This window comes from Macaca mulatta, chromosome 13, assembly GCF_049350105.2.
Source record: "Macaca mulatta isolate MMU2019108-1 chromosome 13, T2T-MMU8v2.0, whole genome shotgun sequence".
Taxonomy (NCBI): domain Eukaryota; kingdom Metazoa; phylum Chordata; class Mammalia; order Primates; family Cercopithecidae; genus Macaca; species Macaca mulatta.
Genome location: NC_133418.1, coordinates 94,586,218 through 94,612,636, shown reverse-complemented (window position 1 = coordinate 94,612,636; position 26,419 = coordinate 94,586,218). Strand labels below are relative to the sequence as shown.

The window sequence follows — 26,419 nt, the reverse complement described above, 5'->3', positions numbered from 1 at the left end:
CTCCCTTTTTAAAAAGCTATGGAAACTGGGACTTGGAGAGAATGCGTCATTTACCCAACGTCACACAGCTTATTTGGTGGCTGGTGGCAGTCTAGAGTCAGTCTATGGCCTCAGAGAAGGCTCTTTCCACAACACTCTGCTGCCGTTGCGCTTTTCACTGAAGCAGTCTTGGAAAGTCTGGACTCGCTTTGGAATGCTCATGTTTCCAGGGATCTCCCTGAGAGCTCCCAGGTGACTGGCTTCAAGGCTCAAGGCAGGACCCTGGGTCCCACAGTGCCACCTGCAGATGCTAGTGGTGAGAGAAAGGGAGGCTCTCTGTGGAAGGGGCTGAACTTTGTGGGCAGACTTGGCACCAAGCAAAAGGAATAAACAGTCAGAGAGCTGAAGTCTCACCCAGGGGAGGATGAGGGCTCCATACAGATTTGCAGAGACTTGGCGCAGTTGCTTTAGCCAGATAATCACACAGGAGCTAATTAGCACCTTCCTTCCCAGCTCAGCCCTCTGGGGCAGCAGGATGCTCAGTGGAGAAGAGAAACCCATTAATTACTTTATCAGGAAGTGCTGATAAGAACCCAAAAAAGGTATTGCTGTAAGGCTCTGAGCTAATTAAAGAGGGCTGCAGGGTGAAGGGATGTGTCTCGCCTGGGGAGAGCAGAGCACACACTTTGATCTTGAGCCCCACAGCCCCAGACTAAGCATAAGTAAGGGCTTCTGGGCCCCCAGGGAAACTTCACCCTTGCAGTTCAGCGACCCCAAGACTGGGATCATTATGAATGGGGAGTCTGCTGGCAGCCAGGCCAGCTCAGCCTGGGGGCGAGGGGTTGTGAAGGAGGCAGTCGGGCTCTCCCCCAAGATGCCACACAAATAGCATCACTGGGATGAGACGTAAGAGTGTGCATCTTCTGACTGGTGTTATTATCATACCCATTTTTTGAGGAAGGAAAACAGGGCTCAAATAACATGAAATGTCCAGTCAGGGATCATTCAAGTAGGAAGAGGCAGAAACACAACTTGAACGCAGATCTCCAACTGGAAATCCGTGTTACTAGCACCACACTATGATAGTATTCTGCGGGGTCTGAGGGTGTCGCTTCCAGCCAGGCAGGCCTGGGGTCCAGTCCTGGGATCCTCCTTTTCTTAGCTCCTAAAGCTAATTCCTTCCTTTCTCAGAACCCTGGTTTCCTCGTCACTGCAGCAAGGCTAATGACACCCACTCAGATGGTTATCAGGAGGAGTACATGAGGCAAGATGACATGTGACAACCACCTAGGACAGAACCTGGCAGCCATTAATTTCAGTCTCCAGTGAACAATTGGCAAACTGGTTTTTAGCTGCAAAAATTTTAGTTCAAATATAATCTTACAGAGATACCCAATGTGCAAAGAGCTTAAAGTGAAACTTCTCTGAAGGAAGGGTGATGGGTGGCTCAGTGCCCCACCCACTCTGGCCCCTCTCCTACAGCAGAGGCTCTGTTGAACACTCAGAATTTCTCAGAGCACAGTCAGGCAAACTGGATCTGGGGGAAGAGGAATGCTTTGAGGTCTCAAAGGACTCTGAACAAATGCCCCACATTAAGACAAATGATATCCTTTTGTTGCGCAGAGGACATTAATGATATCCTTTTGTTGCCAGAGTGGGTGGGGCACTGAGCCATCCAACAACATTAACATTGTTCCGCTGGATATCTATAAAATGGCCTGGAGAGGGTGGAATGCCTTTAGTAAGCAGGTATCCAAAGACAATGGCATAGGTCATACTGAAACCTATGTCCCAGGATGTAAGATGTTACGAGTACAAACCCTGATTCCTCTGAAGACATTGGACAGATGCAACCTTCATCCTTGTACTACCTGAAACATGGTATTCCGGGAGGTTGGGATTGAGGGGATGGGAAAGGGGCATTTGTCATGGACTCTTCCTTTGAGGAACTCATTTGTAATTACTGTGGAAGACACCATACCCCATGGATACACGGTTTCCTGCTCCTACCCCTCCTCTGCTAGCTTGGCTGCTCAAAATCCAACTAATATTGACTGAATGTCTGCATGCCTACTATGTGTCTGGAACTCCTGAGGCACACTCGGGGTCTTACTTCATTGAATCTTCAAAACTGTCCAGCAATTTAGAGACTCTTACCACAATTTATGGTTCTGAAACTGAAGCTCACAGCAGTTTGGGACATTAGTCCTGGACTTGCAGCTATTGAGTGGTCGGGGTTCAAACCTAAGTTCATCCAAGTCCAAGTCCTGTGCTCTTCCAAGTCTCCTCCATGAAGCTTTCCAGAGGAATCCTGCATGTGCCCAGCCATTCTAGATACTGTCCAGGAGGACACCTTAGAATCTTAGGACAGCCTGGCTGATTCAGCCTAGAAGAACACAGTGTGGGAATGGAGAGAGGTCTGCATTCTAGTTGGTTCTAATTTTAACCCAGTAGGTCCCTTCTCTAGATGGAGTTTTCTCATCTGTAAAGCCGAGGGAGTGGCTTTCTAAACCACTTCCTGCTCTGCCCCTCCTCCCCATGACTGCCTGTGTACATCTGAAAGCAGTGGTGCTTGGGCCTGTGTCTCAGTCTGATGCGTTTACATATCCCTGGATTCTTTCGGCCTGTTCCACAGGAAGGGTTTCCAGGCCCGTGCCCTCAGTGCCCCTGAGCTGCAGCTGCTTGCCTGGCCTCCTAGCCCCAACTGCACCTGTCTAGCCCATGCTCTGGGGAAGTTAGCAAGGAATCACGACCCTGGAAGGTGGCACAGGCCCAAGGTGGCTGCAGAGGAGGCACCTACAAGTGCTGCTGTGGGACCTCCTCCCGGCAGCCCTCTAGAATTAGTGCGCCCCAAAGTAACTCTCAGGCTGTTTTAATGAAAGATAAATGCGGCCGGGCACGGTGGCTCAAGCCTGTAATCCCAGCACTTTGGGAGGCCGAGACGGGCGGATCACGAGGTCAGGAGATCGAGACCATCCTGGCTAACACGGTGAAACCCCGTCTCTACTAAAATACAAAAAAAAACTAGCCGGGCGAGGTGGCGGGCGCCTGTAGTCCCAGCTACTCGGGAGGCTGAGCCAGGAGAATGGCGTGAACCCGGGAGGCGGAGCTTGCAGTGAGCTGAGATCCGGCCACTGCACTCCAGCCTGGGCACAGAGCCAGACTCCGTCTCAAAAAAAAAAAAAAAAAAAAAAAAGAAAGATAAATGCACGATACCCTGTGATCATTTTTTATTTTCTAGCATGTGCGAAACAGTGAGAGAATTGTAACATCTTTTTTGTTTGTTTGTTTTGAGTCAGAGTCTCACTCTGTCACCCATGCTGGAGAGTGCAGTGGCGCGATCTCGGCTCGCTGCAACTTCTGGCTCCTGGTTCAAGCGATTCTCCTGCCTCAGTCTTCCGAGTAGCTGGGATTACAGGCATGCACCACCATGCCTGGCTAATTTTTGTATTTTTAGTAGAGACAGAGTTTCGCCAAGTTAGCCAGGCTGGTGTCAAACTCCTGACCTCAGGTGATTCACCCACCTCGGCCTCCCGAAATGCTGGGATTACAGGTGTGAGCCACCACACCCAGCCTGTAACATCATTTTTTAAAAATCAAACACCCAATAAGGTGGTGTCACAACTCCCCAGATGGCTGAGAATTGTTAGGAAATTCAACCCCGTGGCTCAGACTCCACACTCAACTGCTCTCTGGAAGCATCACCTGAGCCCAAACTGTCCTCAGCAGTGGAGAATTGCTGGATAAGTGTACAGACTAGTGGAGTGGTTGGGAGAGTAGGAGCTGCACTGAAGGGATCAAGCCTCAACTGGATGCAGGAATTCCGGTGGTTTATTAGCAAGAGAAGGCACTTGGAGGTGCAAAGAGTGCAATACTGAACAAAACAGCCACGGTCTTTACCCTCGTGGAGCTTAAAGTTGTCAGGGAAGGACATGGACAGTAAACAGGTAACGTAATACATACATATGTAATCTAAAATTGAGAAAATGCTACAAAGGTCAGAAGGAGAGTGGTGTGATGGAGAATAAGCGTGTTTTGGGGTTGGAGACAGGGGCTTCTACTGAAGCAATGTTGTCAAGGATGATCTATTTGAAGAGGTAACATATAAGCTGAGAGCTGAAAGTCAAAGAATCAACTGGGCTACAAACTGGAAAAAGAGCCCGAGTCAAAGTCAAAGGCCCCAAAAAACGGTTCAGCAAACATTCTATGCAGGGCCAGATAGTAAATATGTTTGGCTTCATGGTCCATCAATCTCTGTCATGCCTGTGTTCCAATAAAACTTTATTTATAAAACAGAAGCAGGAAGTATTCTGCCAATTCCTGCCCTGAAACAATAAAGCATGCATTGTGTGTTAGGAAAGAATGAGGCTGGCCAGCTGGGCCAGGGAGGAAGAGGAGGGTTTCAAGGTGAGGTGGAAAAGACAGGAGTGAGATCATGGAAGGCTTCGTAGAACATGGAAAAGACTTCAGGATTTATTCTAAAAGCCACTGCAGGGTTTTAAAGCAGCCGAGAGGCATGACTTGATTTATACTGTGAAATATTACTCTGGCTACTGTGTAAATAAAGAACTGGAGAGAGGAAAGGGAGGAGGCAGGAAGACCCTCTTGGAATCCACTGTAATGGAAGAGATGCTGGTGACCCGCCATCTGGTGGAGATAGAGAAAGGCAGATAGCTTGAAGATCCAATTTGGAGATTACATCCACAGAACTTGCTGATGATCACATGTGGCAGAGGAAAGCAAGTCCTCAAATACGGCCTCCAGTATTCTGGCTTAAGCAAGAGGGTGAATTTACTGAACTGTAGAAGATAGGAAACAGAGGGACTAGGTCAGGGGATAGACTCAAATATGGAAACCAAAACTTCAGTTTCAGACACACTGAAGTTGAGATGCTAGTGAGACATGTAAGTGTCGAGGTCCAGTAAGCAAATCTGATCAGGCTCTGAGAGGCAGGGTATATGGGGTTCATAGGACACATCTCCTTCCTCGGCTCCACTTGGCCCCATCTCCCCCGAGGCTCAGTCGTTGCCCTGATTCTTAGCTGGAGCAGCCCCACCGTGGTATAATGACCTCCCCGTGGTTATGAACCTCGCTGCCACTGCTGTGGCCTCACCTCTCATTGCTGACTGAGCCCCACAGATGAGGGCCGGGCTTCATCACGCCTTCCATGGCACCTGCCCTGTCAGGGGCCTCAGGGACTCCAGAGCCCATGTCCAGCCACCTGGACTGCGGCATCTCTGACTTCCCTGGTGGCTTTCCAAAAGGGCCTAGTGACATAAGCAGAAAGTGCAAAGGACTTAACTCCACAAGGGGCAAACCTTAACCAATGTGAGCAGGAGATAGGAGGAAACTGACAGATAAATTGTTCACCTTCCTTCCCTCAACAGTTCTTCCAAGATGCAGTGGTCCCGTACTGCTTCTCTGGATGGCTCACATGATCAAGCAATCAGCTATGTGTTTTCTTGGGAAGCTGTGGCCAGTTCCACAAAAAACCATCTTGTGATGGCTTCCCTCCTCCCCTGCCTTACTTCCCCTTTGCCCTCAGTCGTGCTCTCCCTGGGATTATACCTTCTGATAAAACATTAGCCCCTAAGCTCTGCCTCAAGTTCAGTTTTGTAGGGGACCTGGGCCTATCCAAGAAGTTTAGATGCTAGAAATATTAAGCACCATCTCTTTATTTCACAAATATTTTTAAAAGCACTTATTATATGTCAGGTATTGTTCAAAATGCCTTACAAATATTAACTCATTTTATCCTTATAACGTTCCGTAAAACAGATATTATGGATATCCCCATTTTAGAGCTGAGAAAACTGCAGCAGAGAGGCCAAATAGTCGTATAGATCAGTGCTGGCTATGGAAACAATGCAAGCCACGTATGTAGTTCTAAATTTTCTAAAAGCCACATAAAAGTAAAAAGAGACTGGTGAAATTAATTTTAGTAATATTTTTATTTAACTTAATAAAGCCAAATTATTGTTATTTCAACATGAAATCAGTATAAAGCATTTTAATGAGATGGTTGACATTCTTTCATACTAAGTCCTTAAAATCCAGTGTGGGCTGGGCATGGTGGCTCACACCTGTAATCTCAGCACTCTGAGAGGTTGAGGTGGGAGGATTGCTTGAGTCCAGGAGTGGGAGAGCAGACTGGGTAACACAGTGAGACTTTGTCTCTACAAAAAAAAAAAAAAACAACAAAATTAGCTATGCGTGTTGGTGTGCACCCGTAGTCCCAGTTACTCAGGAGGCTGAGATGAGATGGGAGGATGACTTGAGCCCAGGAAATTGAGGCTACAGTGAGCCTAGATCATGCTGCTACACTCCAGCCTGGGTGACTAAGCAAGACTTTGTTCCAAAAAAAACCTTCCAGTGTGTACTTAATATTTCCAGCACATATCATTTTGTACTAGCTGCATTTCAAATGCTCAATGGCCACTTGGGGCTGGTGGCTGCCCTACCAAACAGGGCAGGAATAGATCGTATGCTGCCTTATGAGTAAATGACCATGTAGAAGAGGAAGAAAAGACTTCTCTCAAAACTCACCTGGCATTCCTTGAGCTGAACATAGGCATGGAGAAAGACTATCTTCTCAATAAGAGGAAAGAACTAAGTAGATGGAGACTTCTTTGCTCTTTCAAATTTTTTGTTAACTACAGTTGTGTATCTACCAGCAAGTGCTGACAAAAAGACAACACATAGCAAACATATGTTATAGGAAACATGCTGGAAATAGGTGTTTATAACAAGTCTGATTGCACTTTTTCTTTTCTTTCTTTTTTTTTTTTTTTTTTGAGACAGGCGACAGGATCTCCCTCTACTGTGTCCCCCAACTGGAGTTCAGTGACATGATCTCAGATTACTGCAGCCTCCACTTCCCAGGCTCTAGTGATTCTCCTGCTTCAGCCTCCCTAGTAGCTGGGAGCATAGGCACATGTCACTACACCCAGTTAATTTTTTTTTTTTTGGTATTTTTTTTTTTTGCATAGATAGGGTTTTGCCGTGCTGCCCAGGATGGTCTTGAACTCCTGGACTCAAGTGATCCTCGCACCTCAGCTTTCCAAAGTGCTAGGATTACAGGTGTGAGCACCACACCTAGCCCAGTTTGACTGTATTTTGCATATACGTGCTAATGCTTGAGATTTTTAGGCTGTACACAAATAAAATATGGGTATTTTCTGCTAGCAAAATTTTCCCTAGTTCATATGGTTAAAATGAACTTTCAACAGAACTCTGTCATTTTCAGTGGTGACTCGCAGAATCCTGGCTGTGTGCAGGGCAGGCACCGGCTGCTGGGACTGTAGGAGTAAACAGACAGATGAGGGCTCCACTCTTAGGGAACTGACAGTCTGCTGGGAGAGCATGACCAGTGCTTCTGATGTGGCGGCAAAGGAGATTGATGGCTGTTATGACAGGAAACGTGGGGCACTGGGAGAGCAGGTAGGAGGGACACCTGACCTGGAATTGAAGTTTAGGGAAGGCGGCAGGGAGGAAGGGATGCTGAACAAGGACCTGTATTAGTCCGTTTTCATGCTGCTGATAAAGACATACCCGAGACTAGGTAATTCATAAAGAAAAAGAGGTTTAATGGACTCACACTTCCACGTGACTGGGGAGGCTTCACAATCATGGTGGAAGGCAAAACGCATGTTTTACATGGCAACAGGCAAGAGCAAATGAAAGCCAAACAAAAGGGGAAACCCCTCATCAAAGACATCAGTTCTTGTGAGACTTATTCACTACCGCAGAGAACAGTATGGGGAAAACCGCCCCCGTGATTCAATGATGTCCCACCAGGTCCCTCCCACAACATGTGGGCATTATGGGAGCTACAGTTCAAGATGAGGTTTGGATGGGGACACACAGCCAAACCATATCAGGACCCAAAAGATGAACAGGGGTCAATTAAGTGAAGAGGAGGTGAGGGGCTACAATGGAGCCGGGATATGTTCGAGACAGAGGCGAAAGCCTGGACGAAGGCCAGATGGAGAGAGCACGGTACAGTCAAAGAACCAAAATAAATTCAGTGTAACTGGATCATAGTGCCTGTTGGAGCCCAGCAAGGGGTGAGGGTCAAGGAGTTAAACCAAGACAAGGAAAGGAAAAGGACGGGAGTTTTAATAGATGTGGATTGGGATTTCTCAGAGTATGGTTACACCGCATACATCACATTCACTGGAGATGCTGGTTAGGAACGGGAACTTTTGGGGCTTTTTCTAGGCCTGGCTGGGGTTTCTCTCAGAGTTGGATTACATAGCATACACACATCGCATTCCTTGGAGATGCTTGTTATGAATGGCAACTTCTGGGGCTCTTTCTGTGCCTGGGTGGAGTTTAGAAGTCTTCACTTTAATAAGCTCCGCAGGTGAATGCTTTGCACACTAAAACCTGAGAAACACTTATGAAAATAGTTGAAAAGTCTTTGACAAGTCTCTCCACCAAAACCAATATTTTAGAATGAATCCCCACATCATAAAACCATAAAGACAAAGTTGGGAAAATTTGAGCACTGTGTGCATATACTGAGGAATTGTTAAACTTTTAAGGTGTCATAAGGTATTGTGTTTAAGGTCTTTAAAAAGAACCTTATGTTTTAGAAATGCATGCTGAGACACTTACTATATGATGTGAGGGAGCGGCTTCAAAATGACCTTGGTAGGAGAAGGGAAGTGTAAATGCAACAAAATGAGTCATAAACCGACCATTATTGAAACCAGTGATGGCTGCATGGACACTCACTTCACCGTTTATTTACTTCCCAATGTTTGAAATCTTTCGCAATAAAGCATCGTTTAAAACTAAATTTCCATGGGATTGATTCATTTCATGCATTCACCGACATTTTGCTGAGTCCCTAATACGTGATCAGAGAGATGTTTCACACTGGATACGGATCTCCGTAGAGTCCAGGAACAAAGGCAGCATAATGGCTTCTTTGCAGGTAACTTTGTCCTTTCTCACGGGGATCAGCCCTCAGATCTCTTTTCTGTTGGCTTCTTTTTTCCTTTCAAATGAAAAGAAGGAGTACACAGTGAAGCCATCAAATCCAAGGACGACATAGCTCTTCTGGACAATGAACTGTCATATAGATCAAAGAAAACTACAGGAAACTTTCACAAAGCTGTGGAGGGAAAAGCAAACGTTAGATGCAATTCAATGAGCTTGCAGTTAGGGGAGTGGATCTAGAGAAAACTGTTCAATGATACTTACAAGCTGATGAGCTCTGAGCCACGGTTACAATCTGGGAAAAGGATTCAAGAGGTATCGCCGGCTCTTTGCTGTAGACTTCAGCCCCCAAGGCCATGAGCCCAGGTCAGAGTGTTATTAGGTGCAGCCTGGAAACCCAAAAGAAGGCAGACTGAGGACAGGCTGGAAGGATGCAAACTACCCTGTATCTTTAATTCTAAGTGGCTATCAATTACAATTCAATAACAGATTTGGGGGGAAAATCCTACCACATCAAATGTACACACTGATAATAATACACACCCTAATTTCATAAATACTAAATATTGAAAAATGTGTCCCCTGAGAAGTCACCATTTATTGGGAACTTAAACTTTATAGCATAATATCTATAACCTCATTTTATTCTAGTAGCAATCCTCTGTGGAAACCCACAGGTTTGGAAACTTGCCTCAGGTTACCTGACCGTATTAAGTAATAAAGTTGGGTTTCAAATGGGAACTCAGTGTCCTCTAACTGGGATATGTATCCAATTCCGGAGGGTAATTAGGCAAAAATAATAATCAGGAAACCAATTTCCAGATCCGCAACTTGCATAGGCCTTCTTCCCTAAAATGGAGTTACCTGAGAATAAGAATTAATTAACACACTAAGGCTTTTTCCATTTTACAAAAGAAAGGGGACCCAACGTGGGGAATGACTCCATGAATAATTCCATAGCTCACAGGGCCTGCTGCACCCTTGTACTGGTGGTGAGAATAATAACAATTTTCGGCCAGGTACTGTGGCTCACGCGTGTAATCCCAGCACTTTGGGTGGCTGAGGCGGGCAGATCACGAGGTCAGGAGATCAAGACCATCCTGGTTAACATGGTGAAACCCCGTCTCTACTAAAAATACAAAATATTAGCCGGGCGTGGTGGCGGGTGCCTGTAGTCCCAGCTACTCGGGAGGGTGAGGCAGGAGAACGGCGTAAACCCAGGAGGCAGAGCTTGCAGTGAGCTGAGATCGCGCCACTGCACTCCAGCCTGGGCGACAGAATGAGACTCCATCTCAAAAAAATATATATAAATAAAATAAAATAACAATTTTCATTTAATTACTTTGTTCTTTGCTCCCCCTACTCTTGGGGGAGAGTCCTATGAGAGCAAAAAAAAAAAAAAAAAAGAAAAAAGTATAAAATACTAAAAACGACTTTTTCCATGTATATAAATGTGATCTATAAAATACTCTGAAGCATAAGAAAATAATATGTCAGGATAAAAATCTGTGAAGGAAGTAGAAACAGTAATACGAGTTCCAGGAGATAAAAAGAAAGATGTAAAATTCCTGAATGCCAACCAGCTTTTTCATACATTTTAAAATGGATGAGAGGGGATATCAAATCGTCCATGTTACGTTCCACTGGATACGTTTTAAAATGTGAAGTCACAGTAGGTTTTAAATATCAATATTTACAATAAGCCAGAAACCACAGTTTTTGCAGCTACTTAACTTTTGAACTTCATTTTTTAAATGTGCTGGGGGTACAGAGGGGCTAGCTTTACAAAATTCTGTTAGGGGTACATACATAAACAAGCAAGGCTGGTGGCCATGGGCCCTGCCTGTCTGATAACACTCTGTTTTTTCCACTTCTCTAACTTGGCCTCTAAACAGCACCTTCTCAGCACTTGGGTAATAATGACATCAAAAAGCAATGAAGGCCAGGTGCGATGGCTCCTGTCTGTGATCCTAGAACTTTGGGAGGCTGAGGCAGGTGGATCATCTGAGGTCAGGAGTTCGAGACCAGCCTGGCCAACATGGTGAAACCATGTCTCTGCTAAAATTACAAAAAAAATTAGCTGGAAGTGAGGGTGCATGCCTGTAATCCCAGCTACTCAGGAAGCTGAAGCATGAAAATCGCTTGAACCCCCGGGGAGGTGGAGGTTGCAGTGAGCCAAGATGGCGCCACTGCACTCCAGCCTGGGCGACAGAGCAAGACTCTGTCTAAAAAAAAAAAAAAAAAAAAAAAAGCAATGAAGAAGTAAGCAACTCCCCCCTCCCATATCCTAAGAAGTAGAGAGAAAACTATTCTGTATGGGTTGAGACCCTATTATGGGGCAGGTCCTATTTGGGGCATTGCATTCATCCGTCTTTATTGCTTTAATAGGGACACTATCACCCCCATTTTACTGATGAGGAAATGGAGGCTCAGAGGAACACATAAGCTGTTTATGGTCTTACAGCTTCTATGGCTTACAGCTGGTAAGCACCAGAGCCAGGATTCAGCCCAGATCTGGCTTAATCCAAAGCCAATGCTTCTCCATGATACCGTCCATGCTGCCTCCAGAAATCAGAGCAGAATTAGGGGCCACCTTGGTTTTATTTTCTTTCTCTGATACAAGTGAAGTAAGGCACAAAATCCTGCCCAGTTCTTTTCCTCCAGGCCTCAGAACATTCCCCAGAAAAGTGAGAAGGGCAAGCTCAGGGCTACCTCCAGCGCTAGCGCAGAGAGCGGGAGTATCAGCTGGCTGGCTGGAGCTGGCCAAGCCCCGCCTCTCCTCCTCCGGCTTCCCCCTCCATCCAGGCTCCACCGGGAACCTGTCCCAGACGCCTACCCCTCCCAAGCCAGAGGGATCAGAGGAAGGGAGGAAAACAATAGCAAAAACCAGGGCCCCTCGGACTTGCAGCTGAACGGGGATTTTCGTCGGATGTTGAGTTTACCTGGAATGCCCCGGTGTTATTTTGGGAAGGCAGACATCCCACGGAAACAATGAAGTGGAAAAGAAAACAGCTAAAGCAAATTCTAGAGCCCAGTTTTTGCCAAACCAGCCCCACGTGGCCTGGGTAGGCTCTGGAAGCCCAAGTCAGGCTGATGAAGAGCGGCTGAGGCCGTGGGTGTCTGGTTTACCAGGAGGGCACATGGAGGATGCAGGAAAAGGAAGAGCCATGTTCAAGTCCCCACATCGGTGATGAGGCCGAAAGACCCTGCGCCTCGCCACGTGGGAATAGCTTACAGTGAGCGGTGATGCCGCCTGGCCTGATCTAAGTGCTGGGCTCCACCATTCATTAGCTGAGTGACTTAGGCAAGTCATTTAACCTCTCAGTGCTTCCTTATCCTCATGCAGAAAATGTAGGTGGGGCGTGGTGGCTCACGCCTGTGATGCCAACACTTTGGGAGGCCGAGGCAGGTAGATCACCTGAGGTCAGGGGTTCAAGACCAGTCTGGGCAACATGGCAAAACCCCATCTCTACAAAAAATACAAAAATTAGCCCGACGTGATGATGCGTGCCTTCAGTCCCAGCTACTTGGCAGGGTGAAGTGGGAAGATCACTTGAGCCGGGGAGGCAGAGGCTGCAGTGAGGCATGATCGCACCACTGCATTCCAGCCTGGTCAACAGAGCCAGACCCTGTCTCGGAAAAAAAAAAAAAAAAAAAAAGGCAGTGGGAGTGGGGGCGATTTGCTTTAAAGGAACAGAGGAAAGATAAAATATATCACTATATAATTATATAAAAAAATATATAATTATATATAAATATATATCTTATATGTCCTTAGATATAGGTGTATATTTTCATATATAATTGATGAGAATTATAGATTATAGAGAGCAGTCATCTGGGAAAAAGTTTATAAACTGCTCTCAGGCACTGGGGAGAATTTACTCAAGAGGAAAGGCCTAGGGAAGAAGGAAAGAGGTAAAGTCCACTGAGCCAGCAGGGACCGAAAAGGGAGATCCCTCGAAGCTCCCTGTGCATAGTTTGACTTTGGTTTGCAGCATGGGCTCCTCCTATGCAGAATATTACATACTATTTTGGCTCTCTATGGCCCCTGTGAGACATCATTTATTTTTAGGGATTTATTGAGAATCTGTTGAATGCAATGCACCACGCTAGCATGGCAGGGAATCAGGAGCTAAGTCAAACAGGCCCCCAAGAGCTGCCTCCTGGCTGTCCCCAAGTCCTCAAGCCGCTGAGCTCACCTTTTCCTTTAGCGGCCAGGTCAACGGCCTGGTGCTGTCTTCCCACTTGCAGTCAGAATTTCAAGACTTTTTCATCCTCCTGCTCCAACCCCCGGTAATTTTGCAGAGCTACATGTCTCCCAATCTCATTTCTTGTTTAGACTGGGAGAACTGTGAGAGATACCCTCATAGGTGTGTCCCCTGCAGATGTCGCCTGCTTTTCATGCGGCCTCATCCCACACATGATGTGTCCCTCTCCCCACACTCCCTAAAGAAGCACTGACCCGAGACAGCTGACGGAACCAACATTTACCCTTTGGTAGGAGCAGGGGATGACCGATGACCGATGACCGTGAAGTACAGGAGAGGGCACAGTTCACACCACTGCCCTGCGCTTCCTTGGCCAATCCTCCTCAGGGACCTTCTCTGCCAGCCATTCTAGTGCTCCTGGTTCCACCCACTGCCATGCTGTCCACAGAAACTGTCTCCTCTTCTCCCCTCTTCCAGACTCTGCCATCCCTCAAGAGGAAACACCATCATACCTCTTTCCTTTTGACTTCCAAGGACTCTTGGAAGTTTCTGTTAGTCTTTTATATGGAGCAATTCAACCCGCCTTTGCTCCAACCCTCTCCCATCAAGGACTCCTCAGTGTAATTCTTTGAATCCTCACAGATACAGAATGAATGGAAATGGATCCATTAAGGCACCATACTGGAAGAAGCTCCCTTAGAGGACGTAGGACAGGCAGTGGAGAAAGGGTCCTACTGAGTACTAGGCACTGTGTTTGGTCCTTTGCACATCCAGTCTCATTTCATTCTCCCAACAGTGCTGTGAAGCGTTATTTTTATCCTCATTTTATAGGTTAGGAAACAGGCACAGAGAGGTTAGGGCATCTGCCTGAGTCAGCAAGTGAGGCCCAGGCTGTGCCTGGTTGGAGGTTGGGAGAGAGTGGGCAGGAGAGCATTGCTTTCCATTACCAAATGGGCCGTCATTTCCCAGAACAGTTCTGACTGTGGTCAGCTGGTATAAGCAACAGTTTCCAGCCATTCCACACAGTACCTGTCCCCAAAGGTGCAGAAGCCAGACAAGTGTAAAAGCCCAGGCGTGAGTGTGGGCTAAGGTTGGCACCTTGGCCAGCCTCAAATCTCCACGGGCACGTTGATGTCATGAAAGGGAGGTTCTGCTCTTCAGTAGTTCCCAGCGACCTGGCTGATGACAACGTCTTGCCTTAGTGTGTTAGTGTCCTAGGACTGCCTTAACAAATTGCTACCAACTGAGTTGGCTTAAGACAATGGAAATTTATTCTCTCACCATTCTAGAGACTAGAAGTCCAAAATAAAGGGTGACAGCAGGGTCATGCTGTCTCCAAAGGCTCTAGAGGAGAATCCTTCCCCACCTGTTCCAGCTTCTGTGGCTTCTGGCATTCCCTGGCTGTGGTGGCCTAACTCCATTTCTGTCTTTATCTTCACACGGCTTTCCCCTGTGTGTCTCAAGTCTTCCTCTCACTTGTTTTTTTTTTTAAATAAAGACATCAGTCGTTAGATTTAGGCCCCACCTGAGAGATCCTTAGGGTCTTCTCTTCAGAATAATGTTAATCCTTAATTACACCTGCAAAGACCCTATTTCCAAATAAAGTCACATTCATAGGTACATGGAGTTAGGACCTGGACGTGTCTTTCGGAGGGACACAGTTCAACCCACCATGTTTGGTCTGGGGTTACTTTAAAATTCGGGCTTGTTGGCTTTGTGACTTAAAAAATGCTAGAGAGGAAAGTTCTAGAGCCAAGTAAAGGGGAAGGATTGCAGGCCCAAAGTCACAGCAATGGAAAAACCATTAGCAGCAGGAAGCAGGAAAGCCCTCTGGAATGCCTTGCTGCTGTCCTGCCCCATTTCTCACTCCTCTCCTTGCAACATCCCAGTTGAGGAGAGAATGAGCCACATCTTTCCTGAAACATCCAGTGGAGCTCGCTGGAGAACCTGCAAGAGCCGGCAAACCCAGGAGCTTTGCCGTCCATTCCTGGAAGCAGACTTTGTGTCTTCATCCACCAAGGCCCTGGCTCTCAACACTCACTGTGGTGACAAGAACATGGCACCTTGACCATACACAGTCCTTCTATTTTTCAGAAGCAGGTAAGCACAGATTACTGGGATGGAGTGAGTAGAAGATATAAATCAGACCGGGCACAGCGGCTCGCACCTGTAACCCCAGCACTTTGGGAGGCCAAAGCGGGCAGATCGCTTGAGTTCAGGAGTTCAAGACTAGTCTAGGCAACATAGTGAGATGCTGTCTTATAAAAATATTAAATAAAAGTTAAAGACCAAGGCTTGGGGTTTGTGGGTGCTTTGCCAGGACCTGTTCTTGGGCAGAATGGAATATATACTCAATTCTGAGGAGGGAAGAGGAAGGTCATGGCTAAAAGGTAGGCTCTGAAATCAGACTCCCTGAGCTCAAATCCCAGCACTCTCTACTTGCCACTTAGACCTCAGGGAGGGGAGGGGGATATAAATGTTTGAGCCTCAGTCCCCTCCTCTGTAAAAGGGGGGCAGTAAATGTACCTGCTTCACACAGTTGCAAGGTGTGAATGAGGCAATGCATGTAAAACACAGTGCCTATAGTATCACATTGGGGTTTTTTTTGGTGGTTTTGTTTTGTTTTGTTTTGTTTTGACACAGGGTCTCGCTCTGTCACCCAGGCTAGAGTGCGATGGAGTGATCTCGGCTCACTGCAGCCTTGACCTCCTGGGCTCAAGCAGTTTTCCCACCTCTGCCTTCAAAGTAGCTGGGACTAGAGGCGTGTGCCACCACGCCCAGCTAATTTTTGTATTTTTTTGTAGAGATGGGGTTTCGCCATGTTGCCCAGGCTAGTCTAGAACTCCTGAGCTCAAGTGGTCCACCCGCCTCGACCTCCCAAAGTGCTGGGATTACAGGCATGTGCCACTATGCTCAGCCCCACACTCGTCTTTAAGAAAATTAAAATAAAATTGTTGTAAACACAGTGCCTGGCACAGAATAGATGCTCAATAAACACCAGCTGCTACAATTAGAGGGGAAATCATCATAATTGTTGGATTAAAACATAATAAAAGACCCCAGTTGCCTTGTTCAAGGCAGTATTTTCAGAAACAAAGTTTTAAAAGTTTAAAAAGAGGTCAGTATTTTAAGTCATGTCAGCTCCATAGACACAGAATGCTGAAAAGGCACCAAGCCCTCTCTCGGTTTGCAGGGAAGCGCTCCTCTCCCGTCTGAGGGCTGTCGTTCCAGCCGAGAGATCAGCACAATGGACTCTGGGATGGACATTGTTCTCCAACAGGCCTGGCCCTGGCCCAGCTGGGGTGAGCATTTCCTTTGCGGCATTTCAAAAGGCGACAGTCCCGAAAGATAATTAAAAATCAGCTAGCAGTGGTGACCAAGAGAAAGGCACTGAGCCCTCCCAGTGTGCAGGAGATAGGGCATCCCAGGTTATTAATTAAGTGTGCTCACATTTGCATGGTGTAGAGGACAATGATCAAGCTGGAGCTGTCAGCTTTAAATGGTGTTTGCATTTCTGGATGGCTTGTTGGCGGGGAGGGTCAGGGAGGCTCTCTAAAGTCATTTTTGGGAGTCTGGAGGAATGGTTAACAACTTGCACTTCACCTCGTTTTACCCTGCAACTCCATGGAAATTCCGGAAAGTCTTGGTTTTAATGGTCTCTTGCATAGGCTCATCATCTCTCTACTACCCCCTTCCATGCTGGACAAATGGAAGGGCATGTAATATGGTGTGGCAGGGACTCAGGGGTCCAGAAGTTCCCAGATGTGTGCAGCTGTGGAATCTGCCACCATGCCCCACACACACCAGCCTCTGCAACCAGACAGAGAGATGAGAGGTAAGGGGTGAGGATGTGATTGATTTCCATCCTCAGCCCTCCAAGGAGGAGGCTGCCAAAGAAAACAAAGGCTACTGCAGTGGGGGAGCTGGTGGTGACAACATATACCAGGGCCACAGGGCAGCCAGCATGGCACCTGGATCTGATCAAGATGGAGTTTTCATCCCCATCTGCCTGTTAATATCTCCTTTACCAGTCGCCGCCCCCTAATAAGGGGTATGCCATAGACTGGAAGTCACTGGGGACCTGCCCAGCACCCTGATCTAGGCGTTGATTAACCCACTCTCCTTTATCCTGCCTCCCATCCACATGGTCCAATCAGAGGCTGCCATGCTTGCACAATGTGACACGGTCTCTATGAACACATTAATTGGTCCTGATGTAGAACTTGACCCAAGACCAGGGTGAAGTTGAGAGATTTATTTTCTTTCCAGGTGTTCCAATAACGTGTAAAACGTGGAAGTCGATAGCAGCCATCTTCTGCCATGATAATTGGGAAGAGAGAAAGCCTATAGTGATAATAAAGTCAAATTATCCAAAATGCTAATCCCAGTTCCGCTGCTTACTCTCTGTGTGTATTTAGGGAAATTCCTTAGTCTCTCTGAATTTGATAAATAAGAATATGAATACCTGTCACGTGGGGTTGCTGAGAGGCTTGGATGATATGTATCAAAAGCAAAACACCTAGAGGTGATCAATAAATGGAGATCCTCCTTCCCTCTCCCTTCCTTTTCCAAGATCAAGGGCAGCCAGAGTGATATGGTCCTAATCCATTGTTTAAGCATAATTGCAATTAAGCAGGGAGTTTAACTGAGCCCAAATACAGTTCTTGCTAGCTCATAAAGGATTTCTTTTTACCAGGCGAACATGTTAATACAATTCCATTGCAGACACACTACTGAGGAACACAAAGGTGAATATAGTGAGAGTTATACTCTCAAGTAGCTGCATGTGACATACAACAAATTCTATGACAGTCAGTAGGGCCTGTGCCCAGGATAGTGTGATGGGCTCGTGCTAACCCTGATGCTTCGCTTCACCCGTCAATGAGGACCCCATTTGGACAGGGTTAGGAAGACCTATCTGTGTTAGCCCAGCTTCTGCCTGAGTGGGTTGTACTATTACTAGTGGGCTGCTAGTACAGTTTGTCTGTAATCATCAGAGGAGAAGCCATGATCCCTCAGCTCCTCTGATGCCCTGAAAGCAAGAGAGGTTACCAGAATGTGCTAGAGAAGAGAGATCATGTAGAGTCACACACACAGAGACAACAGGGCCTTGGGACTGGGGAGGAAGGAGGGTTGGGAGCAGCAGTCAGTGATGCAAGTAACAGTGGGAGCAGGGAAAGAGGTGTCATCTGTAGGTGTCAGCCCACAGATAGGAGAGGCTTGAACTGTGTCTCATCATCAGTGATGACCAGCATATATTTTGCTCCTATCATGGGCTAGGTCTTGCATTGTGTTTTATTTGCATAGTCTTATTTAATTCTCAAACAATCCCATGGAGCAGACATGATCAATATCTAAACTTTACAGATAAGAAAACGAATGTCAGGGAGGTAAAATGACTTGTCCAAGGTCATACTGCTGGTAAGTGGTGGAGTCAGGGCCCGGACCCAGGTCCTTATGATTTCAGAGTCCCTGAGCCACTGTTTCTATACTACTTCCGATACTGAAGCCAAACAAAGCCTTTGGAATCAGCCCTTTGCAATTTGATGCGTGGTCCCTAGATTGGCATCACGGGCATCACCTGGGAGCTTGTTAGACATCTAGACTCTCAGGCTCCACCCCAGACCTGCTGAATTAGAAGCATTTCACCAAGATCCCCTGGTGTTTTGCATGCATTTTCAAGTTTGAGAGACCCAGCTCCAAATTAGAGCATCATTTCTCACCTGTTTTTCTTCCGTTGCTAGTACGCCAGGATGTTAATAGGAATTAAAAGAGAAAAAAGGTTCATGGCCAAATGAGTTCAGGAAAAAGTGACTTAAACAAAGCCAGACTGGCTTCTTCGTTACTGGATTTCTCAGAACCATTAATAAGCTGACATATATATATATGTGTGTGTGTGTGTGTGTATATATATATATCATGTGCTAATTGGGGGTGGAGTTTACAGGATTCCTCACTTATTTGACCTTTGAGACTTCTTCTTCTTCTTCTTCTTTTTTTTTTTTTTTTTGAGAAGCAGCTTGCAAAACTAGTGTACTAAATAATTCACTTTTGAGAATGACTGATTTAAACCAACTGCCTTCTAGCACAGCTGTGTAAATGAGGTCCAGAGAAGTTATTGATTTGTCCAAGGTGGCAGTCAGTGGGTGGCTTTGCCAGGACAGCACATGAGGCCCTGTGTGCAGTGCTCTTTCCAAGATACTGACCTGGGAGGCCCAGAATTTTGCATCCTTCGTCTCCTCAGCTTCATTTCCAGCTGTGAGGAAGTAACCGTGCCCCATGATCAAGCCTGACAAAAGGTGGATAGAGGCAAACAGGATAACTTGTGCTAAGCTCTTCTCCAGAGGCAAAGCCACTGGCCTGAGATCAAAAAGCTAACCAGTGGCGAGGCAAAGAAGCAAAGAAGGGACCCCAGATGCATCGGGTTACAGTGCTCAGGGTTCCTCCCTCCCTGAAGATGAAGGTCCTTCCAGCCTCGCAGCCACAGCAGATAGAGCTAGGCCCAGAGATAGTGCGAAGGTTGGGTCCTAAGAAGGGGGCCTGGCCTCTCCCTGGCTAAGCCTTGGAAAGCTCAACCACCAGGTCACAAAACATAATGACCGGACATAATGACACAATGAGTCACAACCCAGCCCTTGGGAGAAAAAACAGACAGTGAGGTGTCATGAGAGTTTTTCTGGACCATCTGAAAGGGGACAGGGACGGAGTCAGTGCTACCACCTGGCTGGGGCTCTCATGTTAAGGGACTTCTCTGGATCTCAGAGAGTGAGCTCCTCCAACTTCTACTAATGGTTGAGCAGTTGGGTAGAGCAAGCCCAATTCCTTGTTGAGAAGCCAGCTGTGCATCTGGGCATCTCAGTGAGAGATCCCGTGAGAATGAGAGAAGCGTTAGGGTTGGGGTTAGAGTTAGGGTCATGGAGGCAGCTCCCTCATCAGCCCCCAAAATGGGTTCATCTCCTCTGGTGCTTCTACCTGTCTCCCTTCTGGACTGTCCTTTATTTTCCCTTTATTTGGACATCAAGGACTCTTCCACGTGATCCTTTGAACTCAGGCCTCACAGACACAGGGTGAATGGAGATCATTCCATTGGGCCACCATGGTGGAGGGCGCTCCTTCGAGGAAGTAGGGAAGGAGATGGAGAAAGGGCCTCACCGAACGCCAGCCGCTGCGCTAGGCCCTTTACTCATGTTGTCTCATTTCATTCTCCCAACAGTCCTGTGAAACAAGCATTATTTTTATCCTCATTTGATAGGTTAGGAAACAGAGGTTAAGCCATCTGCCTGTAATCACCAAGTGAGGCATCCGAGATGTGACCCCACAGATTTTGGACCCTGACACCCTCTTGGGCAAGGGAACTTTTTAGTCTGGGTAACCAGATCTAGAGAGAGAAAAGAAAGTGGGGACTCGCAACATCCATACTCCTGGAAGGGACAGTCCTACTCTGGCCTGACCATGTTTGGGCCCCTTGAACTCACTGCTCAGCACAGAGCCAGAGAAGGTGAGGCTGACTTCATCCTGGACTGGTAACGTCTGAAGCCCCGGGTGGAGCCAGGTGTCAGTGTGTTGAAGCTTCTCTGGTGATTCTAAAGCACAGCCAAGGTTGAGAACCAGCTTTCTCACTTTATAGAAACATTGAGCTCACAGAGGTGAAGCCGTTTTTCCAAGGGTGAGTTACTGGAACACCAAGGTCTTCTAGTTGTCCACCAGCTAGAACAGGTTTCAGAAACACCTCTCCCAGTTCCTAGCTCTGTAAACTTGGGCACGTCATTTAACCTCACAATGAAAGACTTAAATGTACGTAAACTCTTCGGATGGCGTTAAATGGGCAAGAAACATCAATCTTCTCCCTACCCTTCCCCCACCCCAAATCCAGCCCTCTTTCTGCTACACAGCAGTAGAGGAGAGTGCAAGAAAGGATGGGCTTCAGAATCTGACTATTGCTGAACTGTAAGGACAGGGCAGGTGGTGGGTGCCCTGGGGGTGTTGCCTGCCCACAGGAGTCCTGGGAAAGGACCTCTGTGTGATAGGAAAGACCAGTGTATTTCCTACTCTCACGCAACACTCAGCACAACACTTCTGACACCAGATGAACAAGGGCTGTTTTCCCACACACCAAGCAAGCGATTCTCCAGCAGACCTGGAGACGGTGTCAGATCTCAAAGCTCAGCCCCACAAGACTGCCCTCAAATTCAGATGCCAAGTGTAAGTCCTGGTTGTGACCTGTACTTTTGACCAAACGGGCTATAAATTGGGGTTCCCATGGCCCTCTCCTTGGGTTCAATTAATTTGCTACAGCAGCTCACAGAATTTCAGGGAAACACTTTATTTATGTTTACCAGTTTATTATAAAGGATTGTTACAAAAGATGCAGATGACGGCCTGGGGGAAGAGATGCACATGCATGTAGGAAGGAGCACGGAGCTTCCACACCCTCCCCAGTGCGGCACCCTCCAGGGACCCGTCCAGCTATCTAAAAGCTCTCCAAGCTGAGCCATTTTTGGTGTTTATGGAGACTTCATTACGTAGGCATGATTGATTAAACCATTGGCCATTGGTGATCTGCTCAACCTTCAGCCCCTGTCCCCTTGTCGAGGTTAGGGGATGGGGCTGAAAGTCTCAACGCTCTAACCACATGGGTGGTTTCCCTGGCAACCAGTCTCCATCCTGAGCCTATCCAGGAACCCACTAGGAGCCACCTCATTAGAACATAATATGCTCTTATCACCCAGGAAATTCCAAGGGATTTAGGAGCTCTGTGTCGGACATTTCTATCACCCAGGAAATTATAGAGGTCTTAGGAGCTCTGCGTCAGGAACTGGGGTCAAAGACCAAATATCTGAACAAAAGAGTCTCCTAGCACCCCTATCTACCAGGGTTTTAGGAGCCAGAAATCAGGAGCTGAGACCAAATCCATGTTTCTTTTCTTTTTTCTTTTTCTTTTTTCTTTTTTGAGACAAAGTCTCACTCTTGTTGCCCAGGCTGGAGTGCAATGGCACGATCTCGGCTCTCTGCAACCTCTGCCTCCTGGGTTCAAGCGATTCTCCTGCCTCAGCCTCCTGAGAAGGTGGGATCACAGGTGCGTGCCACCATAGCCAACTAATTTTTGTATTTCGCTTTGATATTTAGCTTTTTCATAGGAACCATTGTACTGCTTTTGTCATAAAAAGTAATGCATTTTTAAATACTGGTATAAATATTTGCAGAACACCAGTTACCTATGTTTTTCAGTGGACTTTCAAGGAAAATCAGTCATTTGGAGAAAGATTTTCAAATCATTGCAACCTAGGCACGATTCAGTGACCTCTTCCTTATCTTTTCTGTTTTCAGAGCAGCTTCCTTAGCACTGGGGCTACCCTTCACTTTCCCAACCAGAAGAGTTTTTGACCTAAGCAGCTCCTCTGTCCCTGCTCTTGCCTGGGCACCTAAAGCACCCCCTGCCCTTGTCCCCGTCACCCCCCACCCTTCTCCCCACCACCCCCCGCCCTTCTCCCCACCACCCCCCACACTTCTTCCCAGCCCCCCCGCCCTTCTCCCCGCCACCCCCGCTCTTCTCCCCACCACCCCCACACCCAGGTGCTCTGTCAGGTATGCCACATCAGAAACCCACATGTGTATCCACCTTTCCCCAGTACAGAGAAGACACCTGCCTCCAGTTCGTGGGATTAATTACCCCTTAATTACTCCCTTAATACGTGATAACTTTCAGTGCAGGAGAGGGCAGAGGCTCTAAAACACAATTGTGCTAGAGAAACTTCATTGTTTTGTTCCAGAAAGTGGTCCCATCCCTGGCTGCCTCATACGTGATGTCATAAGGAGGCAGCAACAGGGAGCACTTCAAGAGGAGAAACTTTCCAAAAATAAACCAAAGGTGGCCTATGTGCACAGGTTCAAGTCCATGAGGCAGCCTCTCTGTTCTTTTATGCTGTTTGTCCCAACACTGCTACTTGCCCAGCCCAGCGCAAACAGGCATGGAGATGCTGAGCGTCAACACGGGGGAGTCATATCACGCGATCACAGATCACAGCTTAGGTGCAGTCATTCGAGCCACTGAGCCTGCTGTTCTGTGTAGTGAGCATATGCCCCAGGAGCCAGAAGCCAGCCATCTGCCTGAGTCAGCCCTGGCACCCATATGTGTGTGCGTGAGTCTAGTGCTTAGTGATACACACTTCCACACAACATGGTCCCTAAATGTAAGACAGTCAGTCCATTGCATGTGCACCCAAAATCACAGCAGCTGTTCCCAAGCTGACGGAAACACCAATTTGTCAGAGTCTTCAACAAGGTATCTTCTGAGGGAAGAGTCAAGGGTGAGTCTGATCATAGGGGATCTTTCCTTGTTTGCTGACTTTACAGAGTAACTCTGTTTAAAATGTTACTCCCTATATGTGTACGTTGCAGACACCCCTGGATTCTTTGGGGGCAGTTCCTCAGGTCCTGCTACATTTGCTGTTGACATTCCCTTGTTTTCTTTCCGTCTAGCTCCAGACCCTTGTCCCCAGGTTTTGACCTCACCCAGACCTTTGCCTGGGATGGAAAGCTGCTTCACTGCAGGAGACACCTGAAGTACCTGAGTTGGTTCAGAGACTACCAGAAGTTTTTGGACTTCTTCTAGTCCTTTAATGGCCAAAAGGACTCAAGAGCCTGGTATGTAATGGAAAAGGCATCACCTCTCTCCTGGAATGTAGCTGGAAGGACCAATCCCTTCATAGTTACAGGGATCTGAGCTATGAAGACACTGGCCAGGCGACAAGGCCCTGGGCTCAGACACAGATGAAGTTTCTCTGGAAGAGAAATCTGGCCTCTTACAGACCTGGGAAGTGCCAAGGCTTAGCTCCTGAGAAGGATCGCTGGTGCTAACAGCTGGGAGTCAGGACTCCAGGGCCACTTGTATGGAAGCTGGTGTCCGTGGTGCAGGAGGATGGGAGCTGTGGATTCTGCACCTGCCTCCCCACAGGCTGGCCCCTCAGAGAGCTCCTGTGGTGTCAGAACCCTCTCACAAGCGCCTGCCGTGGTTATCAGCTCAAGCCGAGTGCTTCTGGAGTGTGGACGGGGGCAGAGGGAGAGAAGCAGCCATGGGCTTCCTGCCAGGAAGCTCAGCAGCTCCGAGGAGGCTGGAGAGTCATGGGACACAGTGCGTCCTCCCCAGAGCAGCCTCCGGCCTGCCAGTTCAGAGCACACACTTGGAGGCAAGAAGGCTGAGGTCTAACCCTACTCCTGCTAGGGGCCAGCTGAGAGCTGTGGACAAGTCATTCAGCTTCTCTGAGCCGCAGTCTTCTCACCTATAAAGTGGGGGTAATAATACCCTCCTCACAAGGTTGTTGCAAGGCTTTATGGGGAAAAATACAAAGGGCACAGAGTTGTTTAGTAGGGGGTGGGCCTGTGGGAAAAGGCGGGGCCATGAGATGCCCAGGGGAGGAAAGGACAGATGGGGACCCCAGACAATGAAAGCATCTTTGCATCCTCAATGATATCATCTGGGTTTTGCTTGCTTGTTTGTTTGTTTTTTGAGACAGAGTCTCGCTCTGTCCCCCAGGCTGGAGTGCAGGGGAGAATTTCAGCTCACTGCAACCTGCACCTCCTGGCTTTAAGCGATTCTCCTGCCTCAGCCTCCTGAGTAGCTGGGATTACAGGTTCCAGCCACCATGCCTGGCTAATTTTTGTATTTTTAGTAGAGACAGGGTTTTGCCATGTTGGCCAGGATGGTCTCGTGCTCCTGACCTCAGGTGATCCACCCTCCTCGGCCTCCCAAAGCGCTATGATTACAGGTGTGAGCCACCGCACCCGGCCCATCTCAAGTTTTTGTTTGTTTGTTTGTTCCTTATAAAGGCTATGAGGAGAGGAAGGGGCCTAGAACACAGGATGGTGGAAGAGGGGCTCATGGGTGGAGGGGAGGAGAGCAGATGAGCAGGGACCCTCCCCCTTCCTTGGCAATCATGGGGTTTGCCACACATATATCCCATGTATCAGGTGGAGATGTCAACTTCTATGAACTGAAATAAACTGTTTCCCTATTTATAAAATGAAGAGCACTTCAAGTCTGTCCAAATACACCCAGGTGTCTCTAGATACCCCGAGCCTGAGAAATCACCTGTGTAGATGCACACAGGCAGACACTCACGCGTATGCACAATCACACACACTCGCGTTTTGTTACAGAGGTTCAAATTAGCTGATAGTTGAGGATAGCCATGGGTTCCAGGCTTAGGCACATCTTTCCTGTGGCTGTTAGGCCTCACCCAGGTTGAGAGAAGGACTAAGACCCAGGCCTACTCACTGGTCTGGTCTCTGTATATTATCCCAGTAGCAAGTTACAGAGTTGCACCAGGGAGAATGCAACAGAAAAGAGGAGGATGTGGAATCATCCTAGGGCAAGGCAGGAGGCAGGGGTACAAGGGCCTTAGCTCTCCTGCACCCTCAGATACAGCCCAGAGTGAGCAAAAAGCTGGACTCAGCCCAGGGAGGTCCTGGAAGACCAGCCAGTGCCCGAGTCACACAGTGATGCCTGGGCTGAAACCAGGGGGAGTCAGGGAGTCACATTTACAGGATCTTCTCCCCATGGCTCTCTCAACCCAGGACCAAGCATGGTGGCTTCCTGAGAGTAGCAACACTGAATCTTTGAATTACTTATTCATTCACCCCACAACCACTTCTGATGCAGACCTACACCCTGCTTTGGGGGAGCTCAAAGCTTATTTCCCTCTCCATGCCCCCCACCCCCAATGCTTTCCACACCACTGACTTCCCAACAGGATAAAGGAAGCCTTCTGGAATCTGAGTGTTATGTGGGCTGGCCTCAGGTTAGCCAAATCCAGGGGAAGGCAGGGTTTGCAGCCTCTGAGTTTGGCATGTCCTGGCGAACAGCAGAGTAAAGAAGATTCCCCTTTTCCCTGTGCCCCCGGTGCCTCATCTCCACTCTGTGCCTTCTCAAGCTGGTGCCAGGCTGAACCAAATGCCCCCACATTGGTAAGTGCCACCTACACCCCTTAGCCACCATACCACAGGTCAGCTCCTGACAAACGCACAGGTGTTAACCAACAGACACCCTGTGAGGACACAGAGGGAAGCGACGGATTCTGGCTGGGGGATTTGAGGAAAGCTTCACAAAGGAGGAAGAGACAAACCAGGCCTGAGAGCTGGTTAGAATGTTGACAGAAGGCTGAGGGAACACTGTCAGCAAAAGCTCAGAAGCAAGAACAAATGAAGGAGGAAGACAGGTCGCTTTGTACCTCAAGTGACTCACCAACCCGGAACAAAGCACTTCCCTTTACATGGTTGAAGGGACA

General features: G+C 47.7%; 1 long non-coding RNA gene across 3 annotated transcripts; it reads left to right on the top strand.

Annotated features, from left to right (window-relative positions):
* The first annotated feature begins 11,751 nt into the window (after positions 1–11,751).
* On the top strand, positions 11,752–25,156 carry LOC144333611 (uncharacterized). Of its 3 annotated transcripts, XR_013402499.1 has the most exons (5): positions 11,752–12,229; positions 15,026–15,236; positions 16,330–16,438; positions 22,115–22,212; positions 23,616–25,156. It is a non-coding gene; the product is annotated as an uncharacterized LOC144333611 (long non-coding RNA). The 3 variants fall into 3 exon arrangements; XR_013402498.1 differs by lacking the exon at positions 11,752–12,229 and having other exon boundaries at positions 14,939–15,236; XR_013402500.1 differs by lacking the exons at positions 11,752–12,229; positions 16,330–16,438 and having other exon boundaries at positions 14,939–15,236; positions 22,090–22,212.
* The last annotated feature ends 1,263 nt before the right edge of the window (positions 25,157–26,419 follow it).